The sequence below is a fragment of the Pristiophorus japonicus genome, chromosome 13 (assembly GCF_044704955.1).
Source record: "Pristiophorus japonicus isolate sPriJap1 chromosome 13, sPriJap1.hap1, whole genome shotgun sequence".
In the NCBI taxonomy this organism is placed as follows: Eukaryota; Metazoa; Chordata; class Chondrichthyes; family Pristiophoridae; genus Pristiophorus; species Pristiophorus japonicus.
The window spans coordinates 181606988-181633105 of NC_091989.1; positions in this window are offsets into that span (position 1 = coordinate 181606988).

Here is a 26118-nt window from a genome sequence, read left to right on the forward strand (position 1 = left end):
TTTTCAACGTCCAATTGTCTCTTAAAAGTCCATTCGACGTGTCGATCGTTCGGCATAAAGTACTTCTCTGCCACATTTGTTGAAGACTTGCAAACTAACTTTCTGTACACCAAAACGATATAAAGATTGACAATCTTGTTACATCGGATCTGGAAAGCTAGATGCTAGTCAGCAAGTAATAATTCGCTTAGCAGTAAGTGGCTGTGCCAAATGCTCTCAGTTGGATCTCCCAGTTGACTTAAATATGGCATTGCTTTCAGAATTTTAATGGCATTAACACTTATGGGAAGGAAAGAGAGCTTGTAATTCTGGGCATGGCCAGTTCTAACGGAAAGTGATGGAATGCTGTGTAGTTGTGGCAAATAGACAACTGAGGTACAATAGATTTTTTGTCATCTGTTTTTGACAGATATTTAGGACACTGTTTTAAATAAGGCAGTCTAAGAGGCTCAGTAACTGCACGTGTGGTTGAAGAGGCAGAATCGACCTGGGTTAAGACATCCTGCAAGATGTTTCAGCATGCCGATCGACAAATGAGTGCACTGTGATGGGATAAGAGGCCATGATGGCATAAACTAGGCCCATAGCACAAGTACAGGCAATGCCGTAAACATATTTTTTATGCATTTTTAATATTGAGATATTTACAAAATTGTTCATGACCCTGTAAATCATAGGAGATAGAGTTAAGATAACTGGTTAAGTAACGCCTCAATTTTAAAAGGCTCATCCTTGTTTTCAAATCCCTCCATGGCCTCGCCCCTCCCTACCTTGTAATCTCCTCCAGCCCCACAACCCCCCTGAGATGTCTGTGCTCCTCTAATTCTGCCCTCTTAAGCATCCTTGATAATAATTGCTCAACCATTGGCGGCCGTGCCTTCTGTTGCCTAGGCCCCAATCTCTGGAATTCGCTGTCTAAATCTCTGTGCCTCTCTTTCTCCTTCAAGACGCTTCTTAAAACTGACCTCTTTGACCAAGCTTTTGGTCACTTGCCCTAATTTCTCCTTATATGGCTCGGTGTCAAATTCTTTGTCTAATACTACTCCTGTGAAGCATCTTGGGATGTTTCACTATGTTAAAGGCGCTATATAAATACAAGTTGTTGTTTGTGCAATTTTAAAGGGGGTGCAGGGAGGGAGAGACCTGGGGGTGTACGTACACAAATCTTTGATGGTGGCAGGGCAAGTTGATATTAGGAAGGCTGTTAACAAAGCAAATGAGATTCTTAACTTTATAAGCTGAGTGTACAAAAGCAAGAAAGCTATGCTAAACTTTATAAATGATTGGTTCGGCCCCAGCTGGAGTATTGCGTCCAATTCTGGGCACCACACTTTAGCACAGATGTCAATGCCTTAGAGAGGACGCAGAGGAGATTTACCAGAATGGTACTGTAAAGTCCTTACTCTACAGTATGAAACCACACGAGGCACATTCTGGGGACAAGGTCACTCTGTGACCTTAACTCTTTATTTACAGGACTCCAAAGACGATGACCCTGCGTGGGACCTCCCTTTTTATACCTGTGTGATCAGGTAAGGAGTGTCTCCCACAAGTTCACCCCTTGTGGTCAAGGTGTGCATCTAGGTTGAGTGTTTACATTAATACAGTGGTGTTACAATGTGGTTACATCCATGACATCACCTCCTCCCCAAAGTCTTATTGGGATCATAGGTTTAGTCTTTCAGGTGGTCTACGCTCCCTCGTGGAGCGCCGCATTTGGGGTTCTGGTTTTTGGACACTGACGTGAGTGTCTGTCGCCTGTGGTGATTCTGGCCTGTCCAGGCTGACCACAGGGAAGGGAACGATGGAGCTTGTCCAGTCAATGAATTCAACAGGCGAGATGATGCCCTTTCTCAACAGCCGGTCCAATTCGCTCTCGGTCTTTTCACGCATCACATACGGCACCGCTCTGGCTTTGTGGTGCACTGGCCTGGCGTCCGAGGGTGATGTGTATCACTACTTTAGTGCCTTTGAAAGTCCCGACGCCAGGTTGGAAGAGTGAATCAAATTGTTGTGGGACTTATGAGCACGAACTTCGCTCTACAGATGACATTGCGTGAACATCCCCCCATTTCCAGGTCATCTCGGCTAACCAGCTCCTCCCCAACAGTGCAGGACCATTGCCCGGGACAATCCAGAGCGGCAGCCGATTCACTAACCCATTGTGTGTGACAGCCATCATTGCACTGCCGAGCACCGGAATGATTTCTTTAGTGTAAGTCCGTAATTGTGTCTCAATACGTGCTAATTTGGGTATACTGGCTTTACGTGGCCATAGCTTCTCAAATTGCTGAACACCCATGAGTGACTGGCTGGCCCCAGTGTCCAGCTCCATGTGTACTGGGATACCATTTAATAAAACCCTCATCATCATTGGTGGTGTTTTGGTGTATGAACTGTGAATATTCGTCACATGGACCCGCTGAACCTCAGTGTCTATCGATTTGCCCCAAAAGTCATCCTGCCTCAAAGAACCCTCTTCTGGTCCATCCGCCTCATATTAGTCTGGTTGCAGACTTCCTGCACATTCGAGCTAAGTGGCCACTGAGATTGCAGTTCCTGCAGACAAACTGTTGAAATCTGCAAGATCTAGCTGAGTGTTTTCCCCCACACCTCCAGCATGAGTTGAAGTCTCCATTGTTGGGAACAAAGGGACTATGACCAGGCATTCCGCGCTGACTGTCCCTTTGACTGCTCTTAAGTACCGTATTAGTGGGTGTCAATGGCCCCATCCCGGGCCGCATTGTCCACTGTGGTGGCGTGAATGTCCGTTCAGCCTGCCATTGTCTCTGTTGAAGTCCTACTCTGGGGTCTATTGCTGCCTGGGGAGTGCCGGACTGTCCCTGCCTGCCTGCGGGGCTCTGAGTCGCATTGATGATGTTGACTCCCTGATCCATCGCCGCGTTAGAGGCTGAATTGCGCGCGTATATTATTTTCATCTCTTCCTCCCCCCGCCATGAAAGTTTGAGCTATCAATGCCGCCGCTTCCAAGTTCAAATCCTCGGTTTCAATTAATTTGCGGAAAATTCCCGCATGACCGATGCCCTCGATAAAGAAGTCTCTTAGCATCTCCCCCCTGCAGGCGTCTGTGAACTTAGAGGCTGGCAAACGCCGGCGGTCTGCTACGAAGTCCGGTATGCTCTGTCCTTCACGACGTCGGTGGGTGTAGAATCTGTGTCGGGCCATATGTATGCTACTCGCCGGTTTGAGGTGGTCCCCGATCAATTTGCTAAGTTCTTCAAAAGGTTTTGTCCGCCGGCTTTTCGGGTGTGAGTAAGTCCTTAATGAGTGCGTAAGTCTTTGGTCCGCAGCTGGTCAAAAGGTGAGCCCTTCACTTGTCGGCCGCTGCATCCCCCAGCCACTTTTCACAATGAAGCTTTGCTGAAGCCTCTCAACAAAATTGTCCCAATCTTCCCCAACACAGTACTGTTCCTCTGTGCTACCAGTGGCCATTCTCGTGGGTCGTGAATTCCCGTTTCTCGTCGCCAAAGTAAAGTCCTTACTCAACAGTATGAAACCACACGAGGCACATTCTGGGGACAAGGTCACTCTGTGACCTTAACTCTTTTTCACAGAACTCCAAAGACGCTGACCCTGCGTGGGACCTCCCTTTTTATACCTGTGTGATCAGGTAAGGAGTGTCTCCCACAAATTCACCCCGTGTGGTCAAGGTGTGGATCTAGGTTGAGTGTATACAGTAATACAGTGGTGTTACATTGTGGTTACATGCATGACAGGTACCAGGGATTAAAGGAGCAGTTACATGGAGAGACTGGAGAAACTGTGGTTGTTCTCCTTAGAGCAGAGAAGGTGAAGGAGAGATTCAATTGAGATGTTCAAAATCATGAGGGGTTTTGATAGAGTAAATAGAGAGAAACTGTTTCCAGTGGTAGAAGGGTCAGTAACCAGAGGACATAGATATAAGGTCATGAGCAAAAGAACCAGTTGTGAGATGAGGAGGAATTATTTTACACAGCATATTGTTATGATCACAATTTATATTAACGATTTAGAGTTTAGAATCAAAAACACAATTTCTAAATTTGTGGACGACACCAAATTGGGGAGATAGTCAATACTGAGGAGGACTGCAACAAATTAAAGACATTAATAATCTTGCAGAATGGGAATATAATTGGCAAATAAAATACAACATAGATGTTGTTACATTTTCGTAAGAAAATGAGGGAAGTCACTTATTACTTGGAAAATAAGATTCTCAGTGGGGAAGAGGAACAAAGGGATCTCGGAGTACAAATACACAAATCACTAAAAGGAGCGACACAGGTTAATAAGGCTGTAAAAAAAGCAAACCAAGAACTATTGTTTATTTCTAGAGGGATAGAATTGAAAAGTAGTGAAGTTATGTTAAATTTGTATCGAACCTCAGTTAGACCACACTTAGAGAACTGCGTACAGTTATGGTCGCCATATTATAAAAAGGATATAGAGGCACTGGAGAGGGTGCAAAGAAGATTTACAAGGATGATACCAGAATGCGAGGGTGTAACTATCAGGAAAGAATGAACAGGCTGGGTCTTTTTTCTCTTGAAAAGAGAAGGCTGAGGGGTGACCGAATAGAGGTCGGTAGAATCATGAAAGGTTTTGATAGAGTAGATAGAGAGAGAGTGCTTCCACTTGTGGGGAAGAGCATAGCGAGAGGCCAGCAATATAATATAGTCACCAAGAAATCAAATAGGGAATTCAGAAACATAGAAACATAGAAAATAGGTGCAGGAGTAGGCCATTCAGCCCTTCGAGCCTGCACCACCATTGAGTAAGATCATGGCTGATCATTAACCTCAGTACCCCTTTCCTGCTTTCTCTCCATACCCGTTGATCCCTTTAGCCATAAGGGCCATATCTAACTCCCTCTTGAATATATCCAACGAACTGGCATCAACAACTCTCTGCGGTAGAGAATTCCACAGGTTAACAACTCTCTGAGTGAAGAAGTTTCTCCTCATCTCAGTCCTAAATGGCTTACCCCTTCTCCTTAGACTACATCCCCTGGTTCTGGACTTCCCCAACATCGGGAACATTCTTCCTGAATCTAACTTGTCCAGTCCTGTCAGAACTTTATATGTTTCTATGAGATCCCCTCTCATCCTTCTAAACTCCAGTGAATACAGGCCAAGTCGATCCAGTCTCTCCTCATATGTCAGTCCCGCCATCCCTGGAATCAGTCTGGTGAACCTTCGCTGCACTCCCTCAATAGCAAGAACGTCCTTCCTCAGATTAGGAGACCAAAACTGAACACAATATTCCAGGTGAGGCCTCACTAAGGCCCTGTACAACTGCTGTAAGACCTCCCTGCTTCTATACTCAAACCTCCTAGCTATGAAGGCCAACATACTATTTGCCTTCTTCACCGCCTGCTGTACCTGCATGCCAACATTCAATGACTTGATGTACCATGACACCCAGGTCTCGTTGCACCTCCCCTTTTCCTAGCCTTCCGCCATTCAAATAATATTCTGCCTTCGTGTTTTTGCCACCAAAGTGGATAACCTCATATTTATCCACATCTGCCATGGATCTTCCACTCTTCAACATGTAGTTCGGGACCTGTAATATTATGTCCTTCATTGAAACACCTGTGAACTCATCCCTTTTTGGTGTGGAAGCAAGTCATCCTCGATGCGAGGTACTGTCTATGAAGATGGTGAGAATGTGCAACTTGCTCCCACAGGGAGTGGTTGAAGCGAATAGGATAGATGCATTTAAGGGAGGCTAGATCGGCAAAGGAGCCAAAGGTGGGCAGCGGAAACGTTGCAAGGACACCCTCAAAGCCTCCCTGATAAAGTGCGACATCCCCACTGACACCTGAGAGTCCCTGGTCAAAGACTGCCCTAAGTGGAGGAAGTGCATTCGGGAGGGCGCTGAGCTTCTCGAGTCTCGTTGCCGAGAGCGTGCAGAAATCAAGCGCAGGCAGCGGAAGGAGCGTGCGGCAAACCAGACTCTCCGCCCACCCTTTCCTTCAACCACTTTGTCTGTCCCACCTATGACAGGGACTGTGGTTGTCGTATTGGACTGTTCAGTCACCTAAGAACTCATGCTAACAGTGGAAGCAAGTTTTCCTCGATTCCGAGGGACTGCCTATGATGATGATGAGATAAGCATATGAGGGAGAAGGGAATAGAAGGTTATGCTGATAGATTTAGATGAGGAAAGACAGGAAGAGGCTCGAGTGGAGCATAAACGCCGGCATTGACTGGTTCGGTTGAAAAGCCTCTTTCTGTTCTGTCTACCCTATGTAATCCTACGATCTGGAACGCACTGCCTGAACGGGTGGCAGCAGATTCAATAGTATCTTTCAAAAGGGAATTGGATAAATACTTAAATCGGAAAAATAGGGAAACAGAGGGGTGGGACTCATTGAATAGCTCCTTCAAAGAGCCAACACAGGCACGATAGGCTGAATCTCCTCCTTCTGTGATGCCAGATTCGATGATTCGGTATTTCAAATTGAAAGTGCTCCCACAGTCTCCTTCCCTGTTGAATAATCCAACTGGAGCTGCGTTATTTCATGCACCGTTCCATTCTAACACGACACTGAGTGCAGCAGAGCCTAGGGCCAGATGGTACAGGTACAGAATTATTCTTCAAGGGCTTGGAAAGAAGCAGTGATGCTCACCGAGTGCAGGTCTCGTGTGAAGGAAGCATATGCCTATGAGTTAAATGCATCTGTGAAGCGTTCTTTAAAACTTGGCCCTAAATACTCTTTAAAAACGCACGGCAGACAACGGTGAGACGAGAAAGCATTTCCATTAAAGGGATGATTAACCAAGGCCAGCCTCCAGTATGCGGAACCTCAGCCGCTGGGAATGCATTGGGAGAATCAGCCGATCACAAGTACACGGCAAGTATATAAAACCAAGTGGGCCTCTTCCAAATAAATAGAGAGGGAACTGTACTCGGATATTCAATGTGAAGTATTGAAGAATGATATTCAAACTCATTCATAATTCCAATAGGAAGGGAAATTTTGCATGGCCAAGTTTGCTTGATAGGACTGTTTCTTCTTTTTGTCTCATTCATTTATACGACAGATTACACACACAAACACACACACACACACACACACACACTCAGTTGTAACAACAAAAACTTGTATTTATAGAGCGCCTTTAACGTAGTAAAATATCCCAAGTCGCTTCATAGGAGTGTTATAAGACAAAACAAATAAATTTGACAGAGTCACAGAAAGAGATATAAGGGCAGATGACCAAAAGCTTGGTCAAAGAGGTAGGTTTTAAGCAGCGTCTTGAAGGAGGAAAGAGAGGTAGAGAGGCGGAGAGGTTTAGGGAGGGAGTTCCAGAGCTTGGGGCCTAGGCAACAGAAGGCACAGCCACCAATGGTTGAGCAATTATAATCAGGAATGCTCAAGAGGGCAGAGTCAGGATCAGGACCTTATGGAAACCTCACACTATCCACAACCGTATGAGCTCTACGATTTCAGTCCGATTTCAGTTTTCATACTTCACAAAACCAGCATGAGACCTCGGGTTTCACCAATTCAGTATGAGAGCAAACTTTTGAACAGTGGTTCACTCACATCTCTTATATTAAATTTCACCTTTGGTCACGGCATTCCATCTATACCGCCAATAAATCAGAGTGAAGGTTGGATCTCTCTTATCAGGGACTTCCTTATCCGGCACCACCCCTCGTCCGCCATGATTCCGGCAGCCGAGGGCGCATGTGCAGAGCGTGGCCGACATCCGCCCCGACTTTGGGGCCACTCCGACACCCAGCCCGTTGGGGCCGCACTGACACTTGGCCCACCAGGGGCCACGCTGACACAACCTTCGTGGCCCACCGAGGGTCCGCCGACACTTTGCATGTGAAAGAAGTAGCATATTTCCTTAGTCTACATACCGTACAATTGTCCAAATGATTGGGACACATTGTGCAGCAACTTTGCTTATATTGAACTTGCACAAAGTCATTTGATGTGAAGTTTAGAATGTAACATCTAACGTAGCCAAGCGTTTACCTGGAAAGGAGTAAAAGACTGCTGTTGGAGGTTGCAGAAGATTCCATATCCACTTGAGGGCCTGCCGACACTTCGGGCCAACCCGGGCGCTGATCTCCTGCCCCCCCTCCCTGACCTCGGGCCACCTTTACCCCGCCCCCCCCTCCACCCTCCTCAGGCTGCTGACCTCCCTTTATCCGGCAAAATCCCTTATTCGGCGCAGGCCAGGTCCCGAGGGTGCCGGATAAGGGAGGCTCAAACTGTACATCAAGGATACATACAAACAACAACAGAATGACAGTAGCAACTAAACAAACACGCACGTCCATAAACACAAGTAACCTGATTGCCGTCATAAGTTTTTCCCATGTCCCTAAACACAAGTGACCAGGCTGACTTATTCCAGACCATTACAGATATGGCTGAATGACTCTCGCACATTCTACTATTTCACTATCCTGTGAAGATATTCCTGCTTTTAGAGCTGTTTGCACAATTTACAACACAGGCTGTGGTGATCCCACACGATGCCCAGAAAGAACGTTTGAGGTACTCCGGTAATGCGGACTTTCGTTCCCACAGAGTGCAGATCAGAGATTCGAGCACTGACGTCAATTTCCTCTGATCCGAGATCACATCCAGCATGAACCTATGTGGGGAGCAGAGCCTTGTAAGAATTAACCCTGTCGCCTTAGTTTAGAGTGTAAGCTACTCATAATATGGCCCAAGGGACAGCTAGTGGCTGACTTCGCTTCCTAGGATCACAAGATAATTAGAGGTGAGGAAGACCATTTAGTCTATTTTAATTTATCCATCCAAAAAGAATCTAAAGATTCCACCATTGCAGTTTGCAATTTACAAAAAAAAAAACGATTCCAACATTTTGGCCTCCACAACTCCCTGACCTGGAAGTCCATTCCTATGTTGACCAATGATATCAGTCCTAAATATCTGTTTTCCCAGTTAAAACCCGTGTTCCCTTGTTCCGATGCTCTCACAATTAATGTGACTGTATATCTACGTTTATTTTTTCCATTTCCCTTAACAGTCTTTAAATACCTCCCAAAGTTCATCTCTTGGACATCACGCGGAAGAAATTGGGTCCATTTGCCTGGGGGGACGGGGGTCGCTAACGGGGTGCAAATGAATTCGCGACTGAGCGTGGCGCAGCCAACAACTCCCGCTAAATTCGGGACGCGTACTGGGCGGCCGGCTACTGCTGGGGCGAGATTTAAAGGGGAGGTGGCCGTCTGCTGCTGAAAAAAGATCTGCCTTATTTGTTGCTGCTCTGGTGCCACTTTGATTGCGGGGGTCGGTGCCGCGATCGCTCAGCCCAGCACTCTGCTTGAGTATCGGGCTGATTGCGCGGCACCCCCGCTCCCCGGTGGTCCAGGTGAGTGGGTTCCTCGTATGCAGAGTATGCCGCTTGGGCTCTTCCCTTTAATTCAGGGACGACCCCATCATACCCGGTATCGCTACTGAGCCGTGCAACCCAGGAAGCTTAATTTTGCGCTCCACTTCCTTTCGCGAGGGCTGGGGGTGGGGAGGGGGTGGGGGGTGTGCGGTAACCCCAATTTACCGTGAGGGGTGGGACTTCTGAAACTGGCACAATGTCCCGCGCCTGTGCGAGTGTAACTGCCTCCAAACGGGGCAATACCCAATTTCTCGGCCCACCTTTCCAAGCTGCAAAGCCCAATGTCGCCATTCCATCCTTTTGCTTGCTATATCTCAGCATAGAAGAGGACATCTGCACTGAGGACGTAGAATTCTTCAGCTTTTACTAAATGGAAATTCTTAGAGTGTCTCGACAAAGATTATCAAGGTATTGCCTACTGTGCCTCATTCGGCAATGTGAAAGCTCGCTAAATAAAGGAGTGAAGTGACCAGTGGAACGCAGGAACAGAAAAAGACCATTAGGACTAAACCAACTCTTCCCGGTGTGTCATTAAACTTCTGTCTCTCTCAGGTGGGTGTAAAATATGCCATGGTACTATTTCGAAGAGTAGGGGAGTTCTCCCTGGTGTCCTGGCCAATATTTATCTCCCAGCTGACATCACTAAAAACAGATAATATGGTCATTACCACATTGCCGTTTGGAGGAGTTTGCGGTAGGCAAATTAGCTGTTGCCATTTCGACATGACTACACTTCAAAAATAATTAATTGGCTGTAAAGCTCATTAGGACATTTAAGAATGAGGCCTCAGTTTAGCATTTCAGTTTGAAAGACGGCACCTTCGACTGTGCAGCACTCCCTCGGTACTGCACCGAGGTGTCAGCTTGTGCTCAGGGGGTCAATATTCAGGGTCGCAGAGAGACCCGTTACTGTCCATTTGCAGCGGCCATGCGGTGGAATTCTGTGGCTGCCACCTTGTCGTCAAATGGTCGAACCGACCCAAATTCAGGTCAGGGGAATTTTTGGCCTGGGCCCGATTGCGCCTGGTCCTGATGACCGCCACAAGCTCGTCATCAGAATCCGCCCCACCGCTTTCCCTCACCTTAAAAGTCCACCGACCGAAATTCAGATCAAAGATCGTCGCCCCGCCGCATGGTGCCCTCGAAAGCTTTGTGTCGATGCACCTTATCCTGAGTGTGACCCGGCAGCGCGGGGGCCCTTCAAGGGGAGGGCCCACCGCCGCGGCCAAAATGTATTAATTATTGCTGGCCGACTTCCCGATCGCCCGGCAAGATAGTGCCCCTGGTTTCGGCCGAACCGCCAATGGGCAGCCTGGCACCCTCCCTGCTGGCCCACTGGCCAGAGATTTAAAATGCTTGATTCTCTCCCCTTTAATGGAAGGGAGCGAGCACAGTGACGCACACACGCTGTGACATCACCACCGCTCCACTGCTGATCGACAGCGGCGGAGTCCCGGTCCCGACCCAAATTCAGCCCCTTCCTGTCTATCTCCCGCCCCCACGATGACTGATTTCCTTTGGGACTTTGAAAACATTTCCAAGTCCTGAAAATCGATCCTCCGACCGCATCATGGATCCCCGCGGTAAGGACGTAAACAAAATCATTGGTACGCTAGCTTTCTTGTGCTACTCAATTTTGGCCCCCAGGTCGCTGTCATGTATTTAACCATCTTGCAATGACATAGTCATGCAACTGTAACTCATGTACACTGTACCCTAGAAATGCACACCCTGACCACAGGGGGTGAACTTGCGGGAGACACTCCTCACCTGGGTTTCCAGGTATAAAAGGGGAGGTCCCATCCAGGGTCAGGCTCCTTGGTCCTGGGAATAAAGTGAAGGTCACAGAGTGACTGTGTCTGCAGTACATGCTTCGTGTGAGTTTGTGGTAAGGTGCAGAGACACTACATTTGCCGACGAGAAATGGTAATCACCGAACCACGAGGATGGCCACCGGTGGCACAGCGGAACGTTACTGTGTGGGTGAGGACTGGGACGACTTCATGGAAGGACTCCAGCAGAGCTTTGTCACAAAGGACTGGCTGGGAGAGACAGCGGCTGACAAGCGGAGGGCGCATCTACTGACCAGCTGCGGACCACAGACGTATGCGCTGATGAAAGACCTGCTCGCACCCCAAAAGCCAGCGGACAAATCCTTTGAAGAGCTCAGCCAGCAGATCAGTGAGAATCTCAAGCCGGCGAGTAGCCTACACATGGCCCGGCACCGGTTCTACTCTCACCGGCGTCGGGAGGGACAAAACGTCTCGGACTTCGTGGCGGAACTGCGGCGCTTGGCCAGCCTCTGTAAGTTCTCCGATGCCTGCAGGGGGGAGATGTTAAGGGACTTTTTAATCGCGGGCATTAATCATGCCAGCACTTTCAGGAAGCTCATAAAGACTAAGAACTTGACTTTAGAAATGGCGGCGTTGATAGCTCGTACATTTATAGCAGGGGAAGAGGAGACCAAGCTAATTTACTTGCGCAGCCCTGGTCCAAACGTGGCGATGGACCAGGGAGTTAACCTGGGGCACGCGGCTTGGGACCCCACAGGCAGGCAAGGGTATTTTGAAACCGCCCAGGCAGCAACAGGCTCTAGGGTGGGCCCGCAACAAGGACAATGGAAAAGGGATTGGCAATTTACACCATCTCGAGGAACAATGCGTCCCGCGATGGGGCCATTAATACTCACCATCAGAGTGCTTAGAAACAGCCAAATGGGCAATCAGAGAGGAATGCCTGGTAATAGTCCTTTTGTTAACAGCAATCTCAATCTCAGCTCATGCTGGAGGTGCAGGGGTAGACACACTGTGAGAAGCTATAGGTTCCAGCAATATAGGATTTGTAATGTCAGTGGACACTTGGCCAGGATGTGCAAAAGCGAGGCTAATCTGTGAGACAGAGGGACCAGACAAGAGGTCTGCAATGCAGGATGAGGCCTGGGGTAAAGCCATAGATGCTGAAGTTCAGCGGGTTCATGTGGCTGACGTCCACAGCTCATACACTAAAACGCCATCCATGATGATGAAAGTCTTACTGAATAGCATTCCGGTGCCCATGGAGTTGGATACGGGAGCTAGCCAGTCACTTATGAACGCCCAACAATTTGAGAGACTATGGCCACACAGAGCTAGCAGGCCCAAACTGGAATGCATTGAGACGCAGCTACGGACGTACACCAAAGAGATCATCCCAGTGCTAGGCAGTGCAAACTTGGTGGTAACACATAATGGATTACAGAACCGGCTGCCACTCTGGATCGTTCTGGGAAATGGCCCCGTGCTTTTGGGGAGGAGTTGGCTAGCCGAGATGAATTGGAAATGTGGGGGGGATGTGCACACCATTTCATCCGTGGAGCGAAGTTCATGCTCACATGTCCTGCAAAAATTCGGGTCACTGTTTCAACCTGGTGTTGGAACGTTCAAGGGCACCAAAGTAGTGATACGCATCATTCCGGACGCCAGACCAGTGCACCACAAAGCCAAAGCGGTGCCGTATGTGATGCATGAAAAAAATTGAATGTGAACTAGACAGGCTGCTTAGAGAGGGCATAATTTCGGCCATTGAATTCAGTGACTGGGCAAGTCCCATTGTTCCCGTCCTCAAAGCAGATGGCTCGGTTAGGATTTGTGTCGACTACAAAGCCACCATCAACCGAGTATTGCTGCAAGACCAATACCCACTTCCGAGAGTGGAGGACCTTTTTGCCACGCTGGCAGGTGGCAAGCTATTCATGAAGTTGTACCTCACTTCGGCCTACATGACTCAGGAACTGGCTGAAGAATCTAAGCTTCTGATCACCATCACGACGCACAAGGGATTATTTATCTACAACAGGTGTCCGTTTGGCATTCGTTCGGCAGCAGCTATCTTTCAGAGAAACATGGAAAGCTTGCTCAAATCCATTCCTGGAACAATCATATTCCAAGTCAACATTCTCATAACGGGTCGCGACACCAAAGAACACCTCCACAACTTGCAGGATGTGCTACGCCGATTGGATCGGGTAGGCTTGCGGCTGAAAAAGGCCAAGTGTGTGTTTTTGGCCCCAGAGGTCGAGTTTTTGGGCAGGAGGGTTGCCGCAGACGGGATCCGGCCCACTGAATCAAAAACGGAGGCGATCCGCCCGGCGCCCAGGCCCGGCAACACGTCGGAGTTGCGATCATTCCTGGGATTTTTGAACTATTTTGGGAACTTTCTGCCGAACTTAAGCACATTATTGGAGCTGTTACACATGCTCCTGCATAAAGGTTGTGAATGGTTTTGGGGGGAACGTCAAGAATGGGCTTTCAATAAGGCGAGGAACCTACTGTGTTCCAACAAAATGTTGACTTTGTATGACCCCTGTAAAAAAACTGGTCTTAACGTGCGATGCGTCATCCTACGGGGTTGGGTGTGTGTTGCAGCAGGGCAACGACAACGGCCAACTCCAACCGGTGGCTTACGCATCCAGGTCGCTCTCCCAGGCAGAGCGTGGATATAGCATGGTCGAGAAGGAAGCACTCGAAAAAGATGCAGCAGTACTTTTTTGGTAGACATTTCGAGCTAGAGACAGACCACAAGCCGTTAACATCCTTGTTGTCCGACAGCAAGGCTGTCAAGGCCAATACGTCAGCTCGCATACAGCGCTGGGCTCTCATGCTGGCTGCGTATGACTACACCATATGGCATCGGCCAGGCACCGAAAATTGCGCTAACGCGCTCTGTAGGCTCCCACTGGCCACCACCGAGGGAGCGTCGGAGCAGAGCACCGAGATGGTCATGGCCTTTGAGGCTGTTGACACTGCGGGCTCCCCCATCACAGCCCGCCAGATCAAACTCTGGACCAACAGAGACCCCCTCCTATCCATGGTAAAGAGATGTGTCCTGACTGGGGATTGGGCGCCCACACACAGGGCGTGCCCCGAGGAAGTCAGACCATTTCAGAGACGGATGGATGAGCTCTCCATCCAAGCCAACTGCCTGTTATGGGGCAGCCGGGTAGTCATGCCCCAGAAAGGAAGGGAAGCGTTCATCAGGGAACTCCACAACGAGCACCCTGGCATCGTGTTAATGAAGGCCATTGCCCGGTCACATGTATGATGGCCGGGGATTGACTCAGACCTGGAACACTGGGTTCGCTGGTGCACGACGTGTGCCCAGCTGGGCAATGCTCCCAAGGAGGCTCCACTCAGCCCGTGGCCCTGGCCCACCAGGCCATGGTCATGTAATCACGTAGACTATGCGGGCCCGTTCATGGGGAAAATGTTCCTGACCGTTGTCGATGCATACTCGAAGTGGATCGAGTGCATCATATTGAACTCGTGCACGACATCCATCACCGTGGAGAGTCTGCGTACGGTTTTCGTGACCCATGGCTTGCCGGACATCCTGGTCAGCGACAATGGCCCGTGTTTCACCAGCCATGAATCCCAGGAGTTTATGTCCGGCAATGGTAACAAGCACGTCCGAACAGCGCCGTTCAAGCCGGCTTCCAATGGCCAGGCGGAACGGGCGGTCCAAGTCATAAAACAGGGTATGCTATGCATCCAAGGACCCTCCCTTCAGTACCGCCTATTGCGCCTCCTGCTGGCCGATAGGTCCCGGCCGCACTCGCTCACGGGAGTCCCGCCAGCGGAACTTCTCATGAAATGCACGCTCAAGACGCGGCTGTCCCTCATTCACCCAGCCCTGGCAGACATTGTTGAGGGCAAGCGCCAGTCCCAAACCGAGCTCCATGATCGAAACTCAAGGGGGAGGTGTATAGAAATAGATGACCCGGTATTTGTTCTTAACCATGCTTTGGGACCCAAGTGGCTTGAGGGCACCGTAATTGGCAAAGAAGGAAATAGAGTCATGGTGGTCCGACTAAACAATGGGCAGATATGCCGCAAACACTTGGACCAAGTGAAGAAAAGATTCAGCTTAGACACGGAGGAACCTGAAGAAGAGCATGAGATGGCACCCACACCACTGCCAGCGGATGAGCAACAAAGACAGTCTTCGGCATGCACAGTCCCTGCGGCCAGCCCGGACAGACCAGAATCACTTCAAGTGACAGAGACGCGTGCTGAGGCTCAGCCACTAGAACCACAACTGCGGCGCTCCATGAGAGAGCGTCGACCACCTGATAGACTTAACCTCTGAAACAAAAAGACTTAAGGGGGGAGGTGATGTCATGTATTTAACCATCTTGCAATGACATAATCATGTAACTGTAGTTCATGTACACTGTACCTGTACCCTAGAAATGCACACCCTGACCACAGCGGGTGAACTTGCAGGAGACACTCCTCACCTGGGTTTCCAGGTATAAAAGAGGAGGTCCCACCCAGGGTTAGACTCCTGGAAATAAAAGTGAAGGTCACAGAGTGACCGTATCTGATATATCTATGCCTCGTGTGAGTTTGTAGTAAGGTGCAGGGACACTATAGTCATTAACCCACAAGCTTCTAAACTCAGGAGCAAGAGTGCTACCCCACTGAGCCAAGGTCAACAGCTTTATATTCCATCACACTCCTAACTTGCGCCTTATAGGTGGTGAAGAAGCTCTGGGGAGTCTGGAGATGAGACTCGGTGACTGGGGAAATATAGAAACATAGAAACATAGAAAATAGGTGCAGGAGTAGGCCATTCGGCCCTTCGATCCTGCACCACCATTCAATATGATCATGGCTGATCATGCAACTTCAGTACCCCATTCCTGCTTTCTCTCCATACTCCTTGATCCCTTTAGCTGTAAGGGCCACATCTAACTCCCTTTTGAATATATCCAATGAACTGGCCTCAACAACTTTCTGTGGTGGAGAATTCCACAGGTTCACCACTCTCTGAGTGAAGAAGTTTCTCCTTATCTCGGTCCTAAATGGCCTACCCCTTATCCTTAGACTGTGACCCCTTGTTCTGGACTTCCCCAACATCGGGAACATTCTTCCTGCATCTAACCTGTCCAATCCCACCAGAAACAGGGACCGAACCTATAACAAGACCCATTTTGAAATCACGTAAGAATTATACTGCCTGTTATGTCTCACTGCAAAGAGCAAGCTGCTTCACTGAGGCACTGAAGTCTCCATTTAAGAAGCTTCTTATGTTGTCAGCAATGAATAGATTAGTTTTTGTGAACCTCATTACACGCCTCTAGTGTAACAGACTAAAAATTCAAAAACTGTGAGAAATGCAATTTTATGAGGCGCTGTAGTTGACTGACAGGAAAGCTCTCACAAAGGCAGTGTTCAGGCTCCCCCGATTGCCATAGCCGGTTAAGCCTCTAATCGATATAGTCCTTGTTGGACATCCTCGATAGATGGACAATAAATGCTGGACTTGCCAGCAGCACCCACATCCCAGGAATGAATGAGAAAAAGATGTTGGACATCTTGGGGAGTTAAGGGTTAACAGTCGAACTTCTTTGTATCTTGGATCAACATGCCTTCCAGGCTTTCCCATATAAACAAGATGATTATGAAGTATCGCGAGAGGAAAGCATGTCTTGTCTTCTGATATGTAACACGCTCATGCAAAGAAATACACGCCAGTCATGACATCAGCCATGAGTGACTAAAGTGTAACTTTAGTGGCTAGGGTAATAAAACGAGGAGCAGGAATCCATGGGTAGTCAACAGGGGCTCGATGGGCCGAATGGCCTCCTTTGGTGCTGTAACCATTCTCTGAATCTACGATTAACTATAACAGTTGGTAAAGCTTTTTCTTCAAAGTTGTTAGTGACAGTTAGATCAGGAAGTCTTGTTTAAGGGAATTATCTTTGGGGTAAATAACGACAAATGTTTACATGAATAGACTGTCTGCAAAGGATTTGGAGATATGTAGGTCATGGGGTCTTATCTGCGACATGTGCCTTTAATGTAGGCAGAATACGGTGTATAAAGGAGCATGGTCTTCAACATTTCTTTGATGGGCTCGACAGCGACAGAATACTGAAATGCTGCTCTCTATTTAAGGCCTCAGAGAGAGGGTGCAGACAAGATTGACAAGGCTAACTCCAGGGATGAGGGACTTCAGTTACGTGGACAGACAGAGAAGCTGGGGTTGTTCTCCTTGGAGCAGAGAAGGTTGAGAGGAGATTTGATCGAGGCATTCAAAATCATGAGGGGTCTGGACAGAGTAGATAGAGAGAAACTGTTCCCATTAGCGGAGGGGTCGAGAACCAGAGGACACAGATTTAAGGTGATTTGGCAAAAGAAGCAAAGGCGACAGGAGGGAAAACTTTTTTACGCAGCGAGTGGTTAGGGTTTGGAATGCACTTGCGGCAAAGGTAGTGGAGGCGGACTCAATCGCAGCTTTCAAAAGGGAGTTGTAGAAATACCTGAAGGAAAAGAATTTGCAGGGCGGGGGGAGCGGGATTAGCTGTGAGTCGGCACGGGCTCGACGGGCCGAATGACCTCCTGGAATGCTGTAACCGTTCTATGATTCAATGATTCTAGTTTGGCCCATCGCCTGTACCGTGTATGAATAAAGACTGTTCCGTATACTCCACTACGAAGTGTCTTGTGCTTACTCGAAACATGTTTTTGTGACCCAGAAGTAGAAGGAGGTTGACTGCCAACAGTCCTGAACCCATATGGACCCAAGTTCCTCGGTTGTTGCTGAGTCAGCTGACCTTGGCCAGAGCAGTTGGTCTAAGTCCCCAATTACCAGGGAGGCAAGAGAGAAAGAAAAGCTGGGATTGCAAGAAAGGGAATGCATGTGGGTAAGAGCAGCACCAGTTCAGGCTCGCCTATGACGCCTCACAGAGTTGAAGAGTCCGCTGACACGTCTCATTATCATCATCATAGACAGTCCCTCGCAATCGAGGAAGACTTGCTTCCACTCTAAAATTGAGTCCTTAGGTGGCTAAATAGTCCAATACGAGAAACACAGTCCCTGTCACAGGTGGGACAGATAGTCGTTGAGGGACAGGTTTGCCGCATGCTCTTTCCGCTGCCTGCGCTTGATTTCTGCATGCTCTCGGCGATGAGACTCGAGGTGCTCAGCGCCCTCCCGGATGCACTTCCTCCACTTAGGGCGGTCTTTGGCCAGGGACTCCCAGGTGTCGGTGGGGATGTTGCACTTTATCAGGGAGGCTTTGAGGGTGTCCTTGTAACATTTCCTCTGCCCACCTTTGGCTCGTTTGCCATGAAGGAACGGCGAGTAGAGCACTTGCTTTGGGAGTCTCGTGTCTGGCATGCGAACTATGTGGCCCGCCCAGCCAACACGTCTAGCTTAGCAATGTCAACCTTGTTGGGTGCATTCCTGGAATTTTATTACATGACCTCTTGTCTCCACTACCACAATCAGGCAAACAGCCTTTTTCCCGCCTTCTCCAATATTTTTTATAATTAATAAACAATAGTTTTCAAAGCAAATGAGAAAAACAATTGTTTATAATTGTATTATCTTGCTGTGTCAGCTGTGGCTCAGTGGGTAGCGTTATCGCCTCTGAGTCAGAATGATGTGGGTTCAAGTCCCACTCCAGGGACTTGAGCACAAAAAAAATCTCGGCTGACATTCCAGTGCTGAGGGAGTGCTGCACTGTCGGTGGTGCCACTTTTCGGATGAGACGTTAAACCGAGGCCCTGTCCGCTCTCTCAAGTGGATGTAAAAGATCCCATGGCACGATTTCGAAGATGAGCATGGGAGTCCCTGGTGTTCTGGCCAATATTTATACCTCAATCAACATAACAAAAACAAAATAACAGGTTATCTGGTCATTATCACATTGCTGTGTATGGGAGCTTGCTGTGCACAAATTGGCTGCCGCGTTCCCTACATTACAAAAGTGACTATTCTTCAAAAGTATTTCTTTGGCTGTAAAGCACTTTGAGACTTCTGGTGGTCGTGAAAAGTGCTATATAAATGCAAATCTTTCTTTCGTTATAATGCCCCGTATGAGTTTTGCTCCCATGTTGTTCACAGCAATGCCCAGGATTAATGTTCTATTCCTCGAGACTCCAGTGCAATCCTGGAGGGTTAGTAACCCCTCGTCCAGCCTCAGACGTGAGGAGAGGCCTCCTGGGTGAAATACCGGAGGGTTGCTGTAATGACTCAAGAGTCTGGTTACTATAAACTCACTCAGGAGCAACCTGATCCATCATTATTCCAGTCCGAGAGTGCCGGCGTGACAACGACACCCACCTTATATACAGGTGACCAAGCACACATGCGTACAGCCCGATGACCTCCGACCGTGGCGCCCTCTGGTGTCTAGTGACCCCCAAGCATTAATACATAACAGTTGCGAAAGCCGGCGGAACAGGACCCCCAGCATCAGAGCTCAGCACCTTGAGGGAGGAGGGGAGAAAACCCGAGGGGTGTAAATAGTCACACCGGGTTCGCAAAGTGGTTCATGGCTGCATTTAAATGCTCAAGTGTTCAAGGGAGTCAAGGGTTATGGGGAGCGGGCAGGGAAGTGGTGTTCAGACCAAGGTCAGATCAGCCGTGATCTAATTGAATGGCGGAGCAGGCTCGAGGGGCCAAATGGTCTATACTCCTGCTCCTATTTCTTATGTTCTTATGGTGCTGTTTCATTGTGGGAGAGAGGGATGGGAGGGACATTGAACTGGTAGGAGATCGCAAGCATCCCAGTGAAAATAAAGTGGATGCTGTAAGCATTTCACTCCAGTCGCAGTTCCACCTGACTGGATAATGCTGACTAAATGTTGTGACCTACTGAATTATGCATCAGTCCTGCTGAGATAGTGCACACAGCTCAATTTGGTTTGCAACCTATCTCGTGGCTTGTCCAGTCAACCAAATAAAACTAAAATGTCACGTGTAAATATTTTTGGCTAATGGGTTGTGCAGATCGTTCCACTTTCGAGTCAATCTGCTAGCCCTGATGGATCAATTTTTGTTGAACAATACTTCCTTCATTGCAGAAACTGGTTCACTATTGAGTGCTGATCTATTTCCCCCCGATAGCCCAGCAGGCACAGACACTGCTCGGTGCGGCAGCCTTTTGCTGCTATGCTAAGATGATTAGGAGCTCTTTGTCACCGTATGACACTGTTTTCTACCGGTGTCTAAAATCCAATAGATTAGAAATCAGTCGGCCTTGTTATCGTAGGAATGTGTGACACATTCATAGCCTCTCTTATTTTAAGAGGCATTAAGACATCTATTTTAGCTCGACTGACCCAACCCTGTTAAAATCGCACAAAAAAAGTACTTGCATTGAAATAGCGCCTTTCACAATCACCGGACGTCCCAAAGCGCTGTACAGCCAATGAAATATTTTTGAAGTGTAGTTATTATCGTAATATAGGAAACACGGCAAGTCAATTTGTACACAGCAAAGATAATCTGTTTAATTGATTTTGGTTGAGGGATAAATATTGGCCAAGGTACTGGGAAAATTCCCCAGCTCTTTTCCAAAATAGCGCTTTGTAATCTTTGGCTAGACACGGATTCCATTTAACATTTCATTTGAAAAACAGCACCTCCGGCAGTGCAGCATTGCCTCAGCGCTGCACTGGAGTGAGACTTGAACCTGCAACCTTCTGACTCACAGGCGAAGGTGCTACCAACCGAGTCACAGCTGATACTTTCAATACAAGTTTATATTGCAGTAACTTTCACCCTTATGAAACAACAGCTGCAAACATGGAAAGATTGTCCAGCGTGCTGATAATTGCCTTTACTTTTGTTCTACAGGAAATAAAGAAAGATTTATATAGCTTGGATTCACGACCACCGGATGTCCCAAATCACTTTACAGCCAATGAATTACTTTTGTAGTGTAGTCACTGTTGTAATGTAGGAAACACGGCAGCCAATTTGCGCATAGTAAGCTCCCAATGCGATAATGTGATAATGGCCAGATAATCTGTTTTTGTTACGTTGATTGAGGGATACATTTTGGCCAGAACACATGGGATATTGCTCTTCAAAAGAGGGCCATGGGATCTTTTACACCCACCTAAAAGAATAGACAGGGCCTCAGTTTAACGGCACAACCGGCAGTGCAGCACTCCCTCAGTACTGCACTGGGAGTGTCAGCCTAGATTTTTGTACCCAAGTCGCTGGACTGGGACTTAAACTTATCACCTTCTGACCCAGAGGTGGGAGTGCAACCACTGAGCCACTGCTGACACAAGGGAAAAGGCTTCATTTATTGTCTAACCTGATTTCAAAGTGGAACTCATATTGCGGGACTGGACTGGCCAGCTCTCCTTTCCTGAAGGGTATTGGTCAAGCATTTGGGTTTCTGTGGCAATCTGGCAGCTTTCCTAATCATTTTCTCTGGTGGCAGTCCATATTTTACCAGAGTTATTCAATATGAGATTTTGAACTCATAATTATTGGTTTGCTTGCTGTACTGGCTGCTGTCAGAATGTAGTTTGAGGCAAGCGATAACTCTGATTCCACCAGCTAGCGACAACTGCAACACCAAGAAATATGGCCAAATCAGGGATTCGGATTCCAAATCCTATATTATGCACGGTGAACTGTAGGAATACAAACAAGGAACAAACTTTAGATATCTTGCAGTACATCAAAGGGAACAATAATCCAAGAACAATCTGATAAAGCAGGAATAAAGAAAAATTACTTACGTAACTGTGGTTCTGGAGCGGTCACATTAACAGAGGTCTAATTCCTAACTAACAATAAGTTAAAGTTTAGCAGCAAAATATCAGCCCTCCATGCGTCTGCCTTCTTCACTCCTTTCTCCCAGATCTGAAGGCCGCCACCCTGTGGCGGGAAACGGTAAGACACAATACGATGTCTCAGACATCAGAAAGTGTCTCAGGCCATCATATTTGCCTAGTTCAACTGTACAGGGCGTTGGGAAGACCGCACCTGGAGTACTGCGTACAGTTTTGGTCTCCTTACTTAAGGAGAGATATACTTGCATTGGAGGCAGTTCAGAGAAAGTTCACGCGGTTGATTCCTGAGATGAAGGGGGTGTTGTCTTATAAAGAAAGGTTGAGCAGGTTGGGCCTATACTCACTGGAATGGGAGGTGATCTTATTGAAATGTATAAGATTCTGAGGGGACTTGACAGGGTAGATGCAGAGAGGATATTTTCCCTCGTGGGGGAATCTAGAACTAGAGAGGCATAGTTTCAGAATAAAGGGGCCGTCCATTTAAAACGTGGTTGAGGAGGAATCTCTTCTCAGAGGGTTGTAAATCTATGGAATTCTTTGCCATAGAGAACTGTGGAGGCTGGGTCATTGAATATATTTAAGGTGGAGATAGACAGATTTTTGAAAGATAAGGGAGTTAAGTGATATGGGCAATGGGCAGGGAAGTGGAGTTGAGGCCAAGATCAGATCAGCCATGATTTTATTGAATGGCAGAGCAGGCTCTAGAGGCCAAATTGCCTACTCCTGCTTCTATTTCTTATGTTCTTAGTACCATGTCCATTACATTACTGTACCCATTTTAACATTGAAGATGTATTACTTTATTTATTCATCCAATGACTTTGCGGTAAGGCCACTCAGTGAGATACTGAGTCCTCGTATTTCAATATTGTAACATAAGCGGGATCAATACCGCTGTCAAAATTATAGACAAAGGAATTTCATACAAAATCATCAATGCTTTGTACACTAATACAGAAGACACAATTGCAAGGCTCAAATGTTTACATCTTCCAGGTCAACGTAATCAAAACTGAGGTAGCAGGTCATTATGAGAAGCGATTTCCAATTTTATGAATCATTCATTGCAAAAAGATTCATCTTTGATTTTCCTCTTGAGAAAAATGACATATACTGAAATGAAATAATGTTCCTGTCACTTCCACAAGTGATAAAAGCACATTGCGATAGTGGCTTGTTAATCTAGAAGTGACATTCCAGTGTCACTAGCTTTCATATAATATTTGCATTTATATAGTACCTTATCGCATCGAAATGCCTCAGAGTGCTCTGCACAATGATTTACTTTTGAAGTGAAGTAAATGCTCTTACATAGGCACAAGTGGTCATTAATGGTCATTAAGTTCCAGCCCCTGTGTAGCCATGTGATGATCAGAATCATCGAACCATTAATCGGAATCAAACATAAAATATGTTTTCCTGTCATCAATCTCCTCCTTTCAATGGACTATGTTCAATTTACATTATCACAAAATCTTTGCAGTTTACCCAATGCCCATGTCTAAGGCAAATAACTGCAGACTAAACCTTCTTCAAAGAGAAGCCTTTAAACGAGAGAATTTCAGTCGAATCAACGCTCCAAACATATTAATCTAGCTGGTTGCATTTGATACAGATAAGGCTTCATGGTCCCAAAGGGATTGGAGCTGCCATGTTTTCTGCAACAACAGAACTTCTGCATCCATAATTATCGCTCGCAACATCAGTTCTTTTCATAACTAGATGTTGGTTCTTGGCCAGGTCATTAAATGAACCCATTTCGCGCACTTCAGATGCTATTTCTCCAGGAACAGATTGTCTGTTCTATCTCAATGGAGCTGCCCCTCCCAACAGCTGACACAAAAGTGCTGGCACTGGATGAATCCATTGCTTGGACAACCTTATGCTCCTGTCTGAAAGAAATTGTGAGGAGACTTAGGTGCCGGTTGGGATGGGAGGAGTAGGTAAAACTTAAGTAAACAAAATAAACAGGGAAAAGTAATAATCTATTCGTCTGGTATGGTTAGCAATGACTGGTTCCTGTCTTCAGAAACTTCCCCTGTACTGATGAATGTGTTCCTATTTAAGTAAAGAGATTGTTTTTCAAGTTATATTTGCTCCAGGAAGAAAAATAATTACATTTGGAATTCATATTTCAGTCTAAAAAATGAACTAACAGCTTTAAAGCAACATTGGCACAGCCCTTAGGTTGCCCAGAATATAGACCTGGTGACAGGTGCAGTTAAGGAGTTAGATAGAAAGAGCATGGGATCAGATTTGTCATTCATTAAGCTTTAGGTATACCCAAGAATTGATTGAATTCCTAAAGCGATTTCATCAAGTGACCTTTTGATCTGCATCAGTGAAAGAAAGAGAAGCTTTCAAAAATAAGCTGTGCCATTTACTTCTATGTAGTTAGTTGGCTTTGTGCTGCTTTATATGAGTTCTTAACAGTTCTGGAGTGTCCACCTGAGAGGGTTAGCATAAAAGACCCCAAAGCATTATTTTTGAAGAAGAGCAGGAGAGTTCTCCCTGGTCTCCTGACCAATATTAATCCCTCAAACAATGTAACTAAAACAGATTATCTGCTCATTTATCTCACTGCTGTTAGTGGGAGCTTGCTGTGCACAATTTGGCTGCCACATTTCCTACATTACACAAGTGATTACAACACTGCAAAAGTACTTCATTGGCTGTAAAACACTTTGGGACATCCTGAGGTTGAGAAAGATGCTTTATAAATTTTCGCTCCCAACTGCGACTCTTAAGTCATTTATTGTAAGTGGTGTTCCTTCAGATTTCCCTGTAATCTATTGGATTGGGGAGAGCTCCTTTGTGGGCAATTACTGTGTACTATGAAGTCTTGAGAGACAGGTACAAAATCCAAATTCCTATTCATTTGCATCTATCTCTAGTTGTTGATATAAAGATGTCTTGGTATTCCGAGCTTGGGCAGATACAGCAGGAGCGGTGAGAGAAGTGGAGGGATGTGATTGGGGCCCAGGAAAGGCAGGAGTTCGGGGCCAGGGGCCCAGGGGCAGTATGGGCCAGCCCGCACTGCGATATGTGCATGCTCTAGGCCCGTGCAGCAGAGCTAGTCTCCAATCATCTTGGTTAATCCTTGCCACTGGACCAAGACCGTCTCCAGGGGCACCCTGGCTTGGATGTAACCGCGGAAGAGAGGCAGGTAGTTGGGCTGAATGATCCCCTCGACCACCCGCTGCCTGGACCGGTTAATGGCCACCTTGGCCATGCCCAGGAGCAGTCCTACGAGGAGGCCTTCCGACCTGCCTGCTTCCCTCTGCACTGGGTGCCCAAAGATCAGGAGCATGGGACTTAAGTGCAACCAGAATTTGAGGAGCAGCCCCTTCAAATATTGGAAGAGGGGCTGCAGTCTCACACATTCAACATAAACATGGAACAGGCCGCAGAAATTACAGGCAGCCTGGGAGTCCGTGAACCAACTTAAAAACCGATTGCACGGGACTGCTCCATGCAATACCCTCCAGGCCAAGTCCCCAATAAATAAAGGGAGGAGTCCTGCATTGAGAGCACTCCATTGGGGACCCCTGCCTCCTTTGGCGGCAAGATGGTGCACCATGGCGTGTTCTGACGGCATTCAAGGATACGACAGGTCCACAAACCTGTGAGCATGTTCACAGGTGCATACAATACAGAGCCCAAATAGGACCGAGCTTCAAAGGGTTCAACTGCCAGAGGCCAGAGGCCACACTTAGCCCTAGGATCCAGAGGTCAGACACTTTTGGAATGAGATAGTTCAACTGCAGCTTTCAAGCTGGGATCAGCAACCCAGCGATGGAATGGAGTGAGCCTCAACATCTCTGTGGGCAACACTTGTCGGCGCTCCCTTGCATTCCGTCACTGTTATGTTCAAAATAACTCCACAGGACTGTGTCTGTAAGCTCAAACTGTAGTGACCTTGGTCTCTTTAATGTAACTCCAGGGTGAGGAAGCAGCATGGTAGACTGCCTTTTATACCTGCTTGCCCGGGGTGTGCAGGTGACCCTTGGGTCTCCAACAGGTGCATCCCCAGGTGGCAAGTCTTACACACTAGTAAAGTTTACATACATAACATCGCTAACCCCTCAAAGTCTTAGATACAAGTTATTTACAAGTTGAGGCGATCCAGGGCTCTATGTTAC